The 19533-nt window shown below is 44.6% G+C and overlaps 1 long non-coding RNA gene across 1 annotated transcript; it reads left to right on the top strand.

Annotated features, from left to right (window-relative positions):
* Positions 1 to 12162: 12162 nt before the first annotated feature.
* LOC103606505 lies at positions 12163 to 18867 on the top strand. The gene is made up of 2 exons (XR_551895.1): positions 12163 to 13438; positions 16966 to 18867. It is a non-coding gene; the product is annotated as an uncharacterized LOC103606505 (long non-coding RNA).
* Positions 18868 to 19533: the final 666 nt, after the last annotated feature.

Genomic DNA, 19533 nt, shown 5'->3' with positions numbered 1-19533 from the left:
AATCCACTTTCCCTCAGAATTTTGAAGGCATTGCTACATCATCTCAACCTGTACTGCTGTTGATAAAATCAGTATCTTCCTTTGTGACCTGTTTACTTCACTCTGGAAGGTTTTGGAACCACTGTCCTGAAGTTCCATGATCACATGTCTTGGCATGGGTCTCTTTCCATTCATTATGCTGGGCATTTGGGACGGACTCTTCCAGTCTGGAAATTCATATCCTTTGATTCTTGATAATATTTTCCCCTTTTAAAATTATATCTCTTTTGGCCGGCCCGGTGGCGCACTGGATGAGTGCGCCGCTTGGGAAGCGCGGCGGCGCTCCCGCCCGAGGGTTCGGATCCCACGTACAGACCGGTTCCCGCTCACTGGCTGAGCGAGGCGCGGGGGCGGCGCCGAGGGTTGCGATCCCGTTGCCGGTCCCTGGTCCGGTGCGGGGGCAACACTGAGGGTTGCGATCCATTGCCGGACACGGAAAAAGACAAAAGACAAAAAAAAAAAGAATAAATAAATAAAAATAAATTATATCTCTTTTTCTGGAGTTTCTTATTCAGTACTCAATTATGATAGAGATGTTATTTGCTAAATGGAGAGCAACACATAGACCTTATTCTGTTTTGGTTATCAGCAAGACATTCATAAAATAGATATAGTTTTTCAGAAAGTAACCTAAAACTGCATTTTTTAGAAAGTATAAGAAAGGGAAGGATTATAGAAATTTTTACATGTAGAATTTCTTGGGTTCATGGTAACTATGATAACAGAGGCAGACAATGTTGTTATTGTCCCTTTAGAAGTCTGTTGATAGGGCCGGCCCGGTGGCACACTCGGTAGAGTGCGGCGCTTGGGAGCGCGGCAGCGCTCCTGCCGAGGGTTCGGATCCTATATAGAGACTGGTCCACTCACTGGTTGAGCGCGGTGCGGGCACGACACCGAGGGTTGCGATCCCGTTACCGGTCACGAAAAAAGACAAAAAGGAAAAAAAAAAGTCTGTTGATAGTTTTAAATATGTTTTTAGGGTACCAGTGACTTCTGGATTTGGTAATAGCTTGATCTTTTTCTTTAGCAACCACCTTTTCTCCCTCCTCTTAGTCTCACACAATATTAAAAATACCTGTAATTGAATCTCTGTTATCCTGTTCTCTTCCTGTTACAGTTTTCTCCTACAGCTAAGTCTCCTGTGTAAGCAGTGAACACACAGGAAGTTTTCAAAGTTTCCGATACTCCAAGATACTGTCCACCCATGGATAGGTTTGCGACAAACCCATGTGGGTCCCTGGCTTACTGGAACCAGACCTTACCTGAGGGGAGGAAATGTACCGATAAGAATGGAGTTGCTAAGAGATTTTTATTACTGATTTCTCTTGGAAAAACAGAAGGAACAAATGGAATCAAAGTCTGATAATTTGGCAGAAAAAATTAAAGTAGCAAGGACACACTTTACAGTTACTTGCAATACAGTACTTAAGGTCAGAATCAGGAACTAAGAAACAAAATCATACTGATGCTGAGTCACCTCAGAGTAAGCCAATGCCAAGCTGTCAGACCACCGTAGACGACCATGGATTTGGGAGTCCTATGAAGATACAACTGCATTAAGTTGTTGCAAACTGAACTTCAAATAATTATTACCAATGCTTCGGTTGAAATGTAAGTTCAGGATTGTTGTTATTCCTATTTTTAGTTAATTTTAATTTTTGTCAAAATAGTATCTGTACCTTATTATAAAATCAACCAAGTCAGTCCTCAAAGACTTGTAGCACATTTCAACAGCTCTGAACAGTGCTGTTCCCGAAAGGAAAACACATTCAACTTTTTGAACTATACTTTTTTTTTTTTTGTCTTTTTGTCTTTTTCGTCCTCTGGCCTTCTCTCCACTCTGGATGGGTCACTTAGGTTTGCTGTGCACTGCCATCTTGAGACTCCCCTTGGCTGTTTTTCTGGGTCAGGTCCCTTATTTTCAGAGTCTCCTACTGTCTACATTTTTTGCTCACCTTCTTTCTGTAACAATACATCTCCCAGGAACTTCATTAGAATGTTCTAGTTTGTACTTGTCTGAAAATGTCTTGATTCTACACCCACCCTTGGTTTTTCCACTTATATATGTGGCTGGGTTTTAAGTTGTGTTCCATCCGACTTCTGAGCTATTACTCCATTTTATTTTTGTTTCTAGAGTTCATGTTGAGAAGTCTAGCACTATTTTGATTTTTCTTTAAATATGACATGTCTTTTTCTTTCTGGAAACTTTTAGGATCTTTTCTCTATCACCAGTATTCAGAAATATCATGGTACGATTGGTCTTTTCAATCTAGAAACTTGTTTGTTTGAGGCTTGGAAATTAACCTCATGTTATGTATTATGATGATTATGTCATAATTTTAGTTTTCTGTTCTTGTTTTCTGGAACTCCAATTAGTCAGATATTGGATCTTCTGAATTGATCATTTAATATCTTCATCTTTTCTTTCCTGTTTTACATTTCTTAGTTTCTTTATCTTAAAACTCTTGGGGGAAAAAAATTTTTTTTTTATATACTCCTCCTTCCTTTTTCTTTTTTTATTTTTAACATGGCATCCTGGTCTTTTTTGCCCCTGTACTTGATCTCTTTGAGGATATTATTGAGTTTTTTTGTTGTGTTGTTTTCAACAAATATTTATTGAGCAGCTACTGTGTACCAGACAGTGGTCTAAGCACTTGAGATACACCAGTGGACAAGATAAACAGCAAAAAAAAGACAGGCCACCCTGACTGGATGACTACCTGTTTTCTACCCTAATATACAGTTACCTCCTTCTCCTTAAAAATAGATCTCCAAGTTTTAGCTAGACAGAAAACTGTTTGATAAAAGGCTACATTCCCATATGGTATTTTGGGAGGTGAACTGGCGCTCCCTCCATTTAATTCAGCAAACTTCTTTTTTTTTTTAAACTTCTCTATTTTAACCTGAAGTGTGGACTTCACCCTCGACTGAGTCTGGTATCTTCAAGCCCAGAACTGCTCTGGATTTGTTTTATGTGCCCTGTGAAGCCCTGAGTGATCTGGTTCTCTGTTGACTTCTCCATCCTCACTTTTCATCACTGCCCGCCTCTCGTTCCTAAACTTCTTTTCACACTGAACTTCTTTTAGTTTTTCAGCCTTGTTTAGCTTTAAGGCATTTGTTCCACCTTAACCCAGGTAATTTCTAGTCCTTCAGGTTTTTGTGCTTAGGTCATTAATTTCTATTAATACCTATGTATACATATGCATACATACGTGCATACACGTATGTGAGTACACAGCCAGTGAAGGTGTGGACTCTTCTCTGCTCTGTTACACTCCCTGTCAACCCATATCATGCTCTTGTCACATACTGAGATTGTCTGGCTACCCCATAGCCGGCAAAGTTCATGGCTGCGGAAAGTGCCTATTCTGTGCACTGCCTGGATGCCCCATATCACGGACATACAGCAGGCTCTCTAATATCTCCTTAAGGAATGAGCGACAACTTCTTTGAGCCCTGAACATTTTGGGTGTGACTTTTGGACAAATAACTTATCTTTGCCTTTTTTTTTTTTTTTTCTAATAATCAACAAGTTAAGTCTTGTGATGTTTTAAGGGAAATAGTAATATGTATCGATGAACTGAAACCCTGAACATTTTGGGTGTGACTTTTGGACAAATAACTTATCTTTGCCTTTTTTTTTTTTTTTCTAATAATCAACAAGTTAAGTCTTGTGATGTTTTAAGGGAAATAGTAATATGTATCGATGAACTGAAACTTTTTTTTTTTAAATGTTTACAGTCCCTGTTATAACCTCTGCCCTCAGTAGAAGGAAGGAGTCTCTGTACGTAAGTGGTGGTGACTCATCTGAGGGGCTAGTGTTGTGACAGTTGGCAGGTGAGTGGACTTTCTTACTGTGGGAAAAGCAGAGCGTGTAAGTTCTCGGGTCACTGTTCCTGCCAGCAGGGGGGCCCTGGGGTCAGGCTCTCGGCAGAGGTGGTGTGTGCTCTGCAAACTGGCACTTGGCCTTCACAGCAGGAGAAGAAACAAGGAGCAAGTAAAAGCACCTCTTTTCTAGTTTTTTGTTTGCCTTGGCAGCTGGCCGGTACAGGGATTCGAACCCTTGACCTTGTTGTCGTTGACACCACCCTTCAACCAGCTGAGCCAACCAGCCAGCCCTTTTTCTAGTTAATTTGATATGCAATTATTCAACTAAATCTTTGGTTTTCACTGTTTTCTTTTTAGAGTTAATACAGTTATATATCTGAAACTTGAGCATGTAGGAGGCCTAGTTACCATAGCTACTTTAGACAGGCCTAAAATGTACTCTCCCAATTAGCATTTTGAGACTTGCTACTGGGATGACCCAAAGGTTACTCCTATCCAGAAAGGATGGGGCAGGGGTAGACAGCGAGGGAGGAGGGTGAGGAGGGAAGACAGAGCAGGAATGAAAGAGAACCCGAGCATTAGAAGGAAGCTCTGCGTCATCTCGCGAGCTGACCGGTTCTGCTCGCTCTCCTGACCTCGTGCTGCATTTTTACCACATTGTGTAGAAAGGTGGTTGCAGAGAATGCTGCTAAGCCCTGTAGGGGTGCACAGGGGACTCAGAGTGGAGCTGGTGGTGAAACTGTCTATCAGTCGGCATCAGGATAAACGGTGTAAGTTCTGCATGATGAGTGTACGAAGGTTAGGTTTGGCCTTGCATAACAAAGGCAACAAGATATAATAGTGGCTGTACAAGTTTCCTAGACTGCACAAACGACCACAGGCTCATTCTCACAGTTCTGGAAGTAAGATCAAGGTGCCAGCAGGGCCCTGCTCCCTCTGAGGCTCTAGGGCAGGATCAGTCCTTTGTTGCCACTTCCAGCTTCTGTGGTTGCCAGCAGTCCTTGGCCCGCCTTGGCTGTCACCATATCACTCCAGTCTCTGCCTCTCTGTGTGAATGTTTGTCTCCGTGTCTCCCTTATGAGGACACCAGTCATACTGGATTTAGGGCCCACCCTACTCCAATATGACCTCATCTTAACTAATGACATTGCAAAGACTGTGTATCCAAACAAGGTCACAGTCCGAGATCCCAAAGAGGACATACATTTTGGGGGTGCACTATTCAACCCAGGACCGAGGCTTCAGTAAGATAAGCATATTTTTGTCCCTCACAAAAAGGTCTGAGATAAGCAGTCCAGAGGTGGCTGAAAGAGTGGGGAACCCAGATGGCACCTATCTAATCGCTCTGCTGTCCTTACAGATACCTTCCACCTGCGAGAGAGAGGAAGGGGTGAGAGAAGAGCCCGAGGCACATGCCAGCTGCTTGTCAGTGTGGCAGTACCGTGTTTCTGCTGGCATTGCTCCGAACAGAACCACATCACATGCAGAGCTAGCTGCTGAGGAGGCTGGGAGATATGTCCAGCTGAAGCTTGGAGGTTCTGTCTCTAAGGAAAAGAGGGTGACTGGCTGTCAGTTTAGGCAGCCAGCACTTTTCTGTAGTCAGGATAGTGTGTCTTTCTTTGCCACAGCATGCATGGAAGGTAATTCCTTAAGTCAATCTCTCCCAAATTTATTGTGCTTGTTGATGATTTCCTAAATGTCTTGATAATATTCTTCCTAAAAAGAGGACCTATGTTTGTAGGATAAGAGATGGCTCAAGAACTCCTGCACTGTTTTATGAATGAAGTTCTTCCTCACTTTAGAAGCTCAAGGGCAGTTCTGGTGCTTAGCTCCCACCAGCTGTCCAGCACAGCTGTGTGTCTCAGTCCGTCTCCAGCGTCCTGCCCCAGGATTCCCCTGGGCTCCCTCCCTCCATCCCTACACATGGTGTGGGCTTCCCTGTGCTGCTGTCCTCCGGGTGCATTCTTTTTCCTGGCCCCCTCCCTGTGAGATGTTCGTTAAGCATCCAAAGTTGCGAAGAGAGTTAGGATTTCTGTAACAATCTAGTAAGTCTGGACATTAACAAAGGGAAGACCTTTTTTGGTTAAGATGTCACATTCACTAAAAAACAAAAACCGAAGGTTGGTCCCATAGGCAGTCTTAAGGAGACTGAGACAAGGATAGAGCAGGGCTGTTTTTTCTTTTTCTCCTCTCGTCCCCCGGTTCAGTGAGTCATGGTCCTCACCGTGACTCACAGTCTGTGACTCACTTTGCTGGTTTCTTTGTCGCGCTGCTCCTTGTGTTCTTGCTGAGGTGAGCGCCCCGGCTACAGTGGTGCTGTGCTTCTGCTCCGAAGTTCTTCTGTACATCTGTCTTCTCTGTAGCCTTAACTGTACCAACAGTGTCACTGCCTCCTGGTGGGAAAGGCTTAGCGATTTCCCAGCTCAACTCCAGAACTCGGGGTGGGTGTCTCTGGTGGTGGGGAAGTTGGGGCTGGGAACTGGGGCAGGCAGGGCTCCCTGTGACTGTTGTGCTCCTTGGCCTGAGACCGTTCTTGTGCATCTCTCTTTTCCCATGTGTTCCTTCCCTTGGAGCAGTGGACACTGTAAATGGCAGGGCATGGTGCAAGCCAGCCTGCTACTTGAGATGGCTCCTAACCAAAGAATCCTATCGTGTGTGTGTGTGTGTGTGTGTGTGTGTGTGTGTGTGTGTGTGTGTGTGTGTGTGTGTGTGTGTGTGTGTGTGTGTCATGGGGATCTGAGCCCTTGACCTTGCTGTTATAACACCATGCTCTATCTAACCAATGGAGCTAACCGGCCAGCCCCACAATCCTACCCTTGTTCTTGAGAACTATCTGAGGAAACAATGAACAATCTTCATGTTAATGACAACTCTCGGATTCCATGTAGACTTCACAGTGCGCAGTTCCTTATAAAACCCATGAATGCATTTACAACAGCCATGAGGATGGTGTATTACTTCCACATTTTCCTACATCTCACCAGTTGTATTATTTTTATAACAGTGACTGTGCAGGAATAAAGGCAGTGCTCTTTCCTCCAAGCATTTGGACAAAGCATATTTTTGACAAAAATAAATCTTCCTCCTCACATGTCCTTTGAGGCTTCCCACCAGTCACCCACTCAGCCTTGCTATTCTGCATAGCAAGTCCCCTCCTGCTAATGACAACCTTCTGGGCTCCCAGAAGTTGTGTGCAAAGATTGAAATAACATTTCCCACTGAGTGGTGCCACCAGGTTTGCTGTACAATTTGGTGGCCTGGGGCAAGCTTATTTGTATTGAAATAGATATCTTCCCATGGCATAAAGGGGAAGAAGAGGCTAGAGGAAGGTGTCGAACTCCTGCAACAAGTAGATTTGGACATATTGGGAGAGGAGGGAATAGTGATATAACTTTCTTTTTCCAGTATTGAAAGATGCCATCTCTCTGCTTATCTATGTAGAGTAAGGATGATTCAGGGAAATTATATGTTTATACCAGTTAACCATTGAAGAGATATTTATTAAGTGCTTCCTATTAGGCATTATAGACATTTTTTAAAAAGTATTAGATATCTCAAAATCATGTTCAAAAGGACACAATATGGTTCTAAAATATGTAAACAATAATGGTAGTAAATAGATGAAGGTATAATATAATTGACCTGAAAAACACATTTGGAGCTTAGAGAAAAGATATTTTTTCTTTTTCTGGCTTTTACAGTCTAATTAAAACAAAAAATTCCAAAGGATGAACTCTTCACTGAAGCAACTGACATCTCATCCACACTGACACTTCACACGTTTGGCCCACACGGTTCTCCTGACCGTTGGAAGGGAAATGGACTCCTCCTGTCTGGCCAGACATGATGGAGCTGTTGCTTCTGAGTCTCCCCAGCCAGTGAGGGATCCTGAAGTATCCTTGGTCCGATGGCAAAGCCATGACAACGTACCGACCTACAAGACATGTCAGTTCTGAACTTCAAATTAATCTTGGGAATCTGAGATCATTTATTTTAGCAAAATGTTTTAAAATCCTAGTCAAAGATGGGTGTTTGTCTAAAAAATTTGGTTTGAGTAAGTTTTAAGGACTGGGGTATGAGGTACCTTAAATACCACCTTGGGGCATCTTGAACAGGCCCTGGAAGGCCACCAGAGCCCCTCTCCACCTCAGACAGGAGCACTGCGGCCATCACCAAGCTGGCACATGCCCTTCCTCTAGGAAACATGAATGTCCTACTTCCCTACCACCTAAGGGAATGCCCTTCCTCTAGGAAACATGAATGTCCTACTTCCCTAGCACCTTCTGTCTAATGAGATAAAAATAGAAATATATGGGGTCTTTTGGGAACAGGTTTTGCTTTCCTGGTGAAAAGGAAGATGAAGCTGGTGCTACTCCTTTATTCCTAGCTTCATGCTTGAGTGAGTGGACTGATGACTGGAGACGCGCAGTGGTCTTAGACTGTGAGCAGCTGGCCAGTTTGCTGCAGCTGGTGGAGCAGAATGTCATTGCATCATTGCACCAGCTCTGGACTGCCTACCTCTGGACTTCCCATATAAGAAGGAACCGCTTTTTGATAGGTCACAGTAAATTAAGGTTTCTGTTACTTATGGACAGAAGCATCCCTAACATACGGAATTTGGTATCTGAAAATGAGTGGCTCCAGGGAAGTTACTAAAATGTCGAATTGGCTAAATGGAGGAGGTCGGGTGGTAGGTACAGGAGACCTAACTATTTCAGGCTGGAAAATTAGAGACCCCTTGACATTTAATGGTAAATAATCAGTTATGTTGCCATGTGCTATGACATAGAAGCTTAAACAAATTGTGGTTTGTTTTTCTCACATAATGAGAAAGTCTGGAGGCAGCAGCAGTTAATCCTGCTAAAGAGACAGTAACGTCAAGGATGGCCTCTCTAATTCCCTTGCCCTTTTCCTCAAGGTCACGGTCTGGCTGCTGTAGTGACACACATCACATCTGTATTTGGGACATGGGTAGCAGCATTATGTCTCTTATCTAGAAAGCTAAGTACTCCCAGAACCCCTGCCCCCACCCCATAGTAGATTTCTGCTTATGTCTTATTGATTAGCTGTAAGGGAGGCTGAGAAAGAGAATTTGACATTTCCAAAAAGTAAAATACAAGGAACGGTTTGGGAATGAGAATTGGGTTGGCCTTTTCACAAGTCTGCCCCACTCTGTCTCTTGTTGTAGAATGCACTGCCTCCCCAAGGGCTTAGAAGACCACCCTCAAGTCTTACCAGGACATTACATCCAAATTAACCCAGCCCTGCATGTCGGGATGATGTGCGGTCTTCTTTTTCAGATCTGCATGTTGGATCCTTGTGATCTGCAAAGACTATAAGGCTGGAGTGTGTGGGAAAGTGGTAGGAAAAATTTAGATTGCCAAATTATTTATTAAATGAAGTCTCTAGGGAGACTTGCATGGGGTGGAAAAAGTCATTTAATGTGTACTAATCTGGAGCCAATTGAGCAGGGTCAGTGAAAAGCCTCCTTATCAGAAGACAAGATTAGCAGCCATGGGGGTAAAGATCTGATTAAATATGCTGCTTTCCTACTCCAAAACATTGTTTTGACCTACTTCCAGGTGAGAGCTATTAGGCTGAGTAAGAGGGCTGTGGGCAAGATACCAAAGCCAGCCTGGGAACCAAAAGTTGTCAGCTGGATGACCGTGTCAGGAGGTGGTCTTTGCTGTGGTTCCGTGAGCACGTAGCCAAACAGAATGGACCAGAAGCTGACTAAATGTTTGAGGGAACTATAATGTCAAATAAAACAAAACAACCTGACTAACAGTAGCCCATGTCTGTTCAACCCCTGAAGCAAACCCCACCCAGCCTCTGAACCCATGGCAAGAAGAATTGGACTGCAGGCTGGTCCGCAGGTAGTGAGTTGATCGTTCAGTCAGTTACAGGTCAAACTCCTTGTTCTATTCTTTACTACTGTACTTGAGAAGTCTTATAAAAAAAAAAATTGAAACACAAAACTCATTGTTCCCTGTGAAGGGTATTCTGCCAAATGCTCTCCTCAGATAAGGCCTTGGAGGATCCTCCAGAGTCCATGCAAGTAGATGGGAGGGTGTCCCAGAGGACAAAAATAAAGTGCCAGGTCAGCTAATTGAGGAACTTGTTCTATTGCCAGGGCACAGTGACCTCACTGCGCCTGTCCAGCAGTACCTGATATATATGACTAACTTTGTCTTCCCATCCTCTCAGTTTCTGAAAGGGGTTTTATTGCAAATATTCTGTTCCTTTTCCATAACTACTTATTGGATGTGTTGGGATAGACTACTTGTCTTTCAGGTCTAATTGGCTGGATCATGAGGATCTACATCTAGACCAGAAGGAGAAGACTGCACATTTGTGTAAGACTTTGTTAGTCAGGTTTTCATTTACATGCAGCCAAAAGCATTTTTAGTGGGTGCAAACACACTCAAGAGATAAGATCCTACCCTGTCAGCAAAGATCAGCCATGGTGACCTTGATGAGCCTTCAGTAGTCAACACTGGTTTCGTGTAGTAGCTCAGTTATCTTCCTGTGGGGTGATATTTGGGATGAATTGGAGAAGCCTCCCTACCCAAAGTACCTCCTTCAGTCCTGTTGCCGATGCCTTAGCTTCTGTTGTACATGCAGGGCCCCACATGATCCGTGCGTGGAGTCTGCGCACACAGCCATTAGGAGGGTCCCGGGCAGCTGGGGGTCAGGGTGATCACACTGAAAGCTTGTCCGGGCTATGTTTTTGCCCATTGCTGATCCTATACCCCAGTATCCATATCTATTTCTGACTGATTTCACTTTTAGCAAATTCTTCCATTTAATCCAAATCTTTCATTTTATAGTATAAACCCCTTTCCTCTTTTTTCAGCATTGCATTTCTGATGGCTTAAAAAAAGTGTCGTTTCTCTTTAGCTTGTTTGCAAGTCACTGCTATCCATCTCTGGCCTTTTCTACCCTGCACCCCTCCACCCTGCCTCACTGGAAACCTCATGGTGTTCTGGACAGCGGGGACTCCTGTCTTCCTGAAGCCGTTCACTCCCTGAGCTGTGTGTGCTCTGCAGCAAGTCAGCCTGTCTGTGATGCCTGCGCAACAGGAACAGGAAGGAGTACAGAGGAGCCCCAGCCACTCCTGCCCTGGGGACGGGGGAGGAGGTGGGGCCAGGGCACAGCTACTGTGGAAGGATCTAGTACCTGGGAGATGGGGTGTGTGTGTGTGTGTTTACTGCTTAAGTTTGCCTGTGTTAAACCTACTCTTCCTAGGGAAAGAACAAAAATACTTTTTCTTTCTATGGAACAGGGAGTGAAGCACACGGCATAAAGATTCCAGCAGAAACAAAGGGTACCTTGTCACACCCTGTCCCCTTCCATCTTCAGCCTTTGTGCCTGACTCCAATACCCTTCTCGTTTCTCTGTCTAGTCAACATAGTCAAATCAGAAGAGTCTTTTCCTAATTCCAGACTGAATCAGGAGAAAAGCTCTGCTAGACCTCAGTTTAGCTGGAATTATGGTAATGACTTATTTATACACCAAAATTAAAGCTATTTAGTTATTCTTCCATGAAAAGAGAAAAATGATTTGGTTTTTTTAAATCTGCAGTAACTGAAATAGATTTTTTAAAAAATTTTACTTAAATGGTACATATTTGTGGGGTACAGTGTATTGTTTTCAATACATGCATACATTGTACAATCAGTGACTCACTTAGGGTAGATAGCATACCCATCACCATCATCATTTGTCACATCATCATTTGTCTTTCCCTTGTGGTGATTACGGTTAAGATCCTCTTTGAAACAGCTTTTTGGTAAGGGTGGCGAAATGCTGATTCCTCATCCTCACGTGAGAGGGTTGCTGTCGACAGTTCCGGAGCCTCTGACCTGGATTAGGGCAAGACTGGGACATGCCCATGGTGACCTGAATTGGCCAGCCCCACATCTGGACAGGTGTGGGCTCTCCCCAGCCTCAGACCAGCGTGGTCTTTGAAAGAAAGTCGGGGGGTCTGGAAGCCTAAGTGGCTGGGGCTTGCCCCTTGTGGGTGACGGGAGCCACAGGTATAATGGCTCCAAAAAGCCTCAGTATTTTCTAACCCTTCTACCTGCAAGGATTAAATTAGGTCCTGATCGGGGTCTTTCTGGTCTGTAAGTAACCTCAGTTTCTTGGGACAGGACCCCCGACTTGCTGATTGCTGTGGATTGGATGTCTCCCCCAAAGATCATTGAGATAACTCCCACTGTGACAGTGTTAAGAGGGTGGGAAATCCTATTATGGTAATTGAAATGTGGGGCTATGAAGAGATGATTAGATTGTGAGGACCATGACCTAGTGAATGGATTAATCCTTTGATGGTTTAATGGTAGTCATGGGTGTGGTTCTGATGGCTTCACAAGGAGAGCAATTGAGGAGTTAGCGCTCTCTGCCATTTGCCATGTGACACTTGCATCACTGCAGAGTCACTACCAGCAAGGCCCTCACCAGATGTGTTCCCTGGACTGCGGACTTCCCAGCCTGTGAAACTGTAAGAGAATAAATTTTGTTTCTTTATAAATTACCACGTTTCAGGTATTCTGTTATAAGCAACAGAAATGGACTAATTCACAGAATGATAATGACATAACTATTTCTTAATTGGGTAAGTTTCTCTTAACCCTGGAAAAAGTTTCTGTTTAAGCTTAGAAATGGAAGTAAATTAAACCCATGCTTTTGATATTTGGGGGCTAAGTATAGGTGATCTGTATGTATTTGGTATTTTAAGAACTTGTCACTTGAAGAGAATGTGGCCTCTGGAGTGTGCTGTGCACTGGCCTCGTGCTTCCGATTTAAAACACATGATTGGGTAATTGCCAAGGACTTGTGAGTTAAGATGAAAGGTTCAGTACAATTTTATGAAGATTATAAGCAGTACGGGAACATTTAAGAGAACTTAGGATTCACCATATTTAGGGCTGGCTGGAGGCTCACTTGGTTAGAGCACGGTGCTGGTAACACCAAGGTCAGAGGTTCAGGTCCCTGTAAGGCCAGCCACCAAAAGAAAAAAAAAGAAAAAAATTCACTGAATTTAGCTGGTTAAGCACTTGGGAAAGCTCATAAGAAAGCTGAAGTATTAAAAAGTATAAGGTATTATTTGTATATATGTATTTTAAAAGTTTTAAGGCAGTTAAAATTTGTCAGTATTATAAAATAAAGTTATAAATAGAATCATGGCTTTAAAGTTGAATCTAAAAGCTTAAGGAAAGCATAAAATTTTGAATTTGAATAAGGGGAATATTAATTAAAAATGAAAATAGTTCCAAGTAGTCTTTAGTATATATAAAAGCCACCCTCAATTACAATAAAAATATAAAATCTGATTTTTTTTACAGTTGTTCAAAGTCATTTGCTCCTTACATTGGCCAAGAATGAGTATTCTCTGCATTTTACAGGTGAGGAAACACAGGTAGAGGCAGGAAGAAGTGACCGTGTAGCGGCCCCAGCCAGCTCGAGCAAGTGCCGACGCTGGGCCTGGTCCTGCAGCCCCCACCACGGCCTCCTCCAGCCTGGCTCTCGTTCACTGTTTACTTTGGCCTCTAAAGTGTCCTTATTACAGGTGACATGAAACCCGTAACAACGAATTTGCTTTTTTCTCTGGGAGTGATTATGTATGGTTAACTTGAGATCTCCATGGCTCTGTCTTCCTTTTCAGAAGGCAGCTTCATGTTCTAGGAACATTATGCAGTAGAGGGCAAGCTTGATTTTCTGGGAAGAAGGCAGTTGGGCTCCTCAGCCCTAAGTGGGTTATAGAGTCTCAATGCACTAAGATTGAAGGCCCTCGGTCCCAGTGAAGCTAATCTCTAAGGACTGGGATGTCCTGACCTTAGGACTTGGCTGAGGGAGGGAATACAGCTCCCCAGAGAGGCTGTGGGGAGACAGTGTGGGTCCAGAGGCCTAGGTTTAGGACTCTGCTCTGCTCTTGTCTGGCTGAGTGACCAGCAAAGTCACACCCCTTGCTGAGGCCAGCTCTGTCGTCAGTGAAGGGAGGTGAACACTGTCTCTGCTTGAATCAAAAGTTTGTTGGGAGAGCTGGTCCATGGCTCACTGGGGAGAGTGTGGTGCTGATAACACCAAGGCCACGGGTTCGGATCCCTATATAGGGATGGCCGGTTAGCTCACTTGGGAGAGCGTGGTGCTGATAATACCAAGGGCAAGGGTTCAGATTCCCATACAGGCCAGCTGCCAAAAAAGAAAAAAAAGTCTGTACTCTTTGAAATACCCAGAGTGGTTCCTATTTTTCTGAGGAGACCACAGGTTTTGGAAACCTGGTTTTGCCACCGGCCTATGGCTCACTCGGGAGAGTGCGGTGCTGATAACACCAAGGCCATGGGTTCGGATCCTATATAGGGATGGCCGGTTAGTCACTTGGGAGAGCGTGGTGCTGACAACACCAGGTCAAGTGTTAAGATCCCCTTCTTTTAAATTGTCACTTGGGAGAGCGTGGTGCTGACAACACCAGGTCAAGTGTTAAGATCCCCTTCTTTTAAGTTAAACTTCTTTTAAATTAAAAAAAAAAGTTGGGGTACTATAAAAAATATGTGAAAGTTCTCTGTAATATTAAAAAAGCCTGTTATGCATTTGACCCAAGGTGGGCTTCCTAAGAGCAGCCTGGTGACAGCTCAGAGTCCTTGAGGCTGTGGTGTTTTTGTGGCTCTGTCCTGAGGGCAACTCCATCCTTTGGGTTCCAGAGGCCCCAGGTCAACCCTGAGAACAGACTGCAAGAGCCTTCCACGTAATGACTGGTTCATTCTGAAGAAAGGGGAGCTGCCCGCCTGTCAGCCCAGGGTAATGGTAGTCTCCTTTCATCAGGGACACTAATCACAGATTTGCCAAGAATCTGTACTGGAGACTAATAAGTCCTGATTTCTGAAACTTCAGGTTAGAGGAGAAAGGATGATTATTTACGTGCTACCAGAGTCAGGGCTGTACACAGGAGCAGAGTTCAAACAAGAAAATTATTCAGAGAGAAGAACACACTCTTTGTGAATCACTGTTAGCTGGGCCAGGTTGAGCTGACTTGGGGGTATTGGGGAGCCCACATCCTCATTGCAAATAGCCCATTCCCCCCCCAACCATAAACGTGCTGATAGTTAATAGCTATTCATTTGGTTTAAGAAATTGCCCTCTGTGGCAGGCAGAATCCTAATACGGCCCCAGATTCCCAGGGCCTCGTGTGACCCCCTCCCCAGTTATTCAGTCCAGTGCTGACCTAGGTGCTGCCCTGATGGGATCTGTGGGTGTGATTAAGGTCGCAGTCAGTGGACTAGATGAGGAGATGATCTGGAGGATTTTTGTGGCTGGTCCCAGAAGAAGTCAGATTTTAAAGGTTTCGGCCACCTCTTACCAGCTTGCAGATGGAGAGGCCATGTGGGAGGGAATGCAGACAACCTTAGGAGTGGCCCCCAACTGACAGCCAGTGAGGAAATGGGACCTTACTCCTACAACCACAGGAACCAAATTCTGCCAACAGGAAAGAGCGCAGAAGTGGATTTTTCTCCAGAGGGTCCAGATGAGAGCCCACATTGACCTCAGCCTGGTGGCTTCTCACCTACAAAACCATGAGCTAATAAAGGGGTTTTAACCATGAAATTTGTGGTCTTTTAAAAAAATCTGCATAGTCATAGAAATGAATTACTCCCCACAATTAAAATGCGGATATTATTGAAAGGTCAGCAGGTGTGAATTAGTGTATCAGTCCCTTCCTTCCTGAAAGCATTTATTTGGAAATAATTTCAAACTTAAAAATAACACCTGTGTCTGCTTCTCCCATATTGACTAATTGTATATTTGCCATGTTACTCTGTGTGTGTGTGTGTGTGTGTGTAATTTTTCCTGAACCATTTGAGACACTCGTGCCCCTTTACCACTATAAACAAAAATATTCACTTACATAACCACAGTAAAAAACTAAATCATGACAAAATATTACCTATTCTGCAGATGTAATTTAAAGTAAGCATGAATATGCCCTCTTTACAGATGCGAAAAACTAAGGTAGAAAAAGTTACATAACACATCCAAAGTCACGCAAACGGTAAGTGGCAAAACCAGGTTTCCAAAACCTGTGGTCTCCTCAGAAAAATAGGAACCACTCTGGGTATTTCAAAGAGTACAGACTTTTTTTTCTTTTTTGGCAGCTGGCCTGTATGGGAATCTGAACCCTTGCCCTTGGTATTATCAGCACCACGCTCTCCCAAGTGAGCTAACCAGCCAGCCCAGACTACACATTTAATATAGGGAGTGGGTTTAGAAACTTCTGGAAAAGCATGAGGAGCAAAAGTCACCCAGAGATTTGCAGCTGTAGGAAGCCAGGACCACGCGGAACAGGGCAGCAGTGCCCAAGATTACGCTCAGCACCTAAGCCTCCAAGTGCTTCCAGTTCTGAAATAACTAATTCTGCCCTGGTTTTGTCCCTCAACTCTCGACGACTCACCCGGCTGTTCTGTACCTCAAATTTTTCTCTAGCTTCTTTAAATGGAATAGAAATCCAAGGAAAAGCAGGGGAGAGGCCAGAGGAGGTAGAGAATGCCAGCAACAGCCAACCATGTGTGCTTGCCAGGGCTGGGCTCTGTTCCCAGGCGTCCAACCCCTCCTGCTGCTTTTGTCCTCCTCAGCATCAGAGCCCCTTTTCCTAGGTCAGGAAATCCCCCACCTTCCACTATGGATGCTGAGCACATTGGATATGTGTTTCCCTCGCCTTCCTTACAGCCGGAGTGAGAGTGTGGGACCTGCGGGGGTGAAATCAGACACACCTGACCCATGCTTTGAAACGGTGACCATTGCCACAAAGAAGCGGGTTCAGAGGGCAGTGCCACTGTGCGGATCCAGTGCTGTGTGCTTGCCAGAGCAGCTCTCTGGTGTGAATGTGTCGATGGTCGTGGATGCTTTGGCTTGTTCTGTAGACTTTCCCGAAAAACCTAGGCGCTTACTCAATATCCTTTCAATTAATTCCTTTTCTGATTAAATGACCCAGGATTGTATCTCTAGCTTGCAATCAAAAACCCGACTGATACACAGGTTATCTCATTTACTGTTCACTCTCCACCCCCAGTGATAGGTATTATTATCATCTTCATTTTACAGATGGGGAAACCAAGACATGGTGCGGCCAAGTAACTCGTCCATGAAGCCACATGGCTACTGAGAGGTGATGTCCCATGTTACAACACCAATGCTACCCCAGACACGGGGGTCACAAGGGGAGGGGGCAGTGCTGCAGGAACAAGAAGATCCCTGGGACAGAGTCACGGTGGTGAGTGTCTGCTCAACTCCGCCTACGGAAGAGAAGCCTTCACATCTCAGATTCCTCCAGAAAGTGATGCTCCCTGTAGATTCTTTTCTTTAGGAGCGGATGATCGCGCTGTCTACAGCAAACTAGGAAAATTAAACATATACTGTTTTAATGGAAGGAAATGGATTTTTCTAATCTAAGTAAAACATAGAATCCAGTAAATGACACTCATGCTGCTCATGGAGGGGCATGGAAATGAGACATTCACATCAGTGACATAATGAGTAGCTGATTGCCCAGCCAAATCAATTTTGGAGTTTTCTTATTTAGTAAGTCCTCCAGCATCTATAATCATCTTTTAATTTTTTGTAAAACTTTTCATTTTGAGTTAGTTTCAGATTTACAAAAATGTTGTAAAGAGTACAAAGAATTCCCATAAACCTTTCACCCAAATTCCCCAAATGTTACATAACCACAGCACAATTACCAAAATCTGGAAATTAGTATTGGTACAACACTACTCAGAGTTCACCAGCTGTCCCACCAGCGTCCTGTCTGCGGTTCAGGAGCCAGCCCAGGATCCCACGGTCCAGTTGGTCGTACCTCTGCAGTCTCCTTGAATCCGGAACACTTCCTCCATCTTTGTCTTTCATGATTTTGACATTTTTGAAGAAGTACTGGCTATTTTGTAGAACGTCCCTTATCTTGGGTGTCTCGTGTTTCCTCATGATTCAATTCAGGTTGTGCACTTTTGGCCGAAATACCACAGACATGATGCTGTGCCTTTTCCATGAATCATACCAGGAGGCACCTGATATTGGTTTTTCCATTCCTGGTGACAATAACTTTGATCACCTGGTTAAGGTGAGGTCTGCCAGGCTTCTCCCCTGTGAAGTGACCATCTCTCCTTTTGTAATTAACAATTATCTTGTGGGAAGATACCTCGACACTGTCCATACCCTGCTTCCTACTGTATTTCTGCTGTAGCCTTGGCATCCACTGACAGTTCTTCCCTGATACACCTGTTACTGCAGTGTTTGCCAAACGGTGCTGTTTCCGGTTCCTCGATTCCTCCTGCACTCACTAGCTGGAATTCTACTGTGGATAAAGCTTTCCCTTCTCCCCCATTTATTTATTCATTTATACTTATTTATATTAGTACAGATGCCTGGATTCTTATTTTATTCTATGGATTACAATCCATTTACTACCATGATTTTATCTTGTTGCTTGAATTGTCCCAAAGGGGCCCCTTCCAGTTGGCTCGTGTGCCTTTTGGATGCGTCCCCATTATTTTTGGGCACAACCACAACAAAATGGTTGCTTACTTTCTGGCACCACAAGATGTTTCAGGCTCATCTTGTACTTTTCCACCCTAACCCTTCATTTCTCCAAGGCCTCCTGATTCCTTTTATTGGAGAAGCCGAGATCTGTGAGTTAGATGTGTTCATGTAATTACTTTTAATGTTCATAGTTTTCTCCGACACTGTGGGTTGTTAAGCCTTTCATCGTCACGCTCACACACACACACGCGCGCGCGTGCACACACACACACGTGGACTCAGTTAGGGGCTCCCCCAGCAGCTGGACTTCTCATGCCCAACAGCACTGCGTCCCAGCACTGTGCCTGTGCCCACCGCACTCCTGAGGCCAAGGCTTCCTCCTAACTCCCGGAGGACAGTGAAAGCAGCCCCTCCCTGCTCCCAGCTGTAATAATAATAATGATTAATAATAATAATAATGATGACAGCTACCATTTACTGAGCATTCCTTGTGTTCCAAGCAAACATGATGTCATTGCGTCCTTACAACAATCCATGAAGAATGTATCAGCCCCATTTTATAGACAGAATGCTGTGAGGCTCAAAGAGGGTCTGTCACACAGCCTAGGAAGTGATGCGGCAGGGACTCAACCCACCCCAGAGCCCCCCAGCCTTTTGGCAGACTGCCAGCAGCTGAGAAGCCTGAGGTAGCAGGACCACACCAAAGAGGGGCATGGAGCGGGGACAGCCAGGCAGAGGGGATGGCTCTGGACTCCCCACATATGGGAGTGTGGCAGAGGCGTGGGGTGGGTGCAAGAAAAGAAGGGAATTGCCCACAAGTACTGCACGGACCTGCTGGTCCCTGCCCTAGACACCCCCTCCTTCCTTCCTCCCTTCCAACACACACTGTGCTGCCGATGTCCCCTGCCCCCCATCAGAAGGTTCTCTGCTCACTCCCCATGGCTTGGAGTTCCCTCCCTGGGAAGGGAGACAAAGACTTACATTCTGCCACTAGAGAGGAAAGGCTCAAAATGCAAATAGCCTGCAAGGGAAAGGCTGAGGTGGCACGTGTCTCAGAGAATAAAGAGCAGGAGACCTTTTCCTACCAGAGTGCCACCCTCCCTTCAGAGAGGGCATGAAAGCCTTGGATCTGCGGAC

The sequence above is a fragment of the Galeopterus variegatus genome, unplaced genomic scaffold (assembly GCF_000696425.1).
Source record: "Galeopterus variegatus unplaced genomic scaffold, G_variegatus-3.0.2 Scaffold6625, whole genome shotgun sequence".
Taxonomy (NCBI): Eukaryota; Metazoa; Chordata; class Mammalia; order Dermoptera; family Cynocephalidae; genus Galeopterus; species Galeopterus variegatus.
The sequence above is the reverse complement of the archived record's forward strand: the minus strand, read 5'-3'. Positions and strand labels throughout refer to the sequence as shown.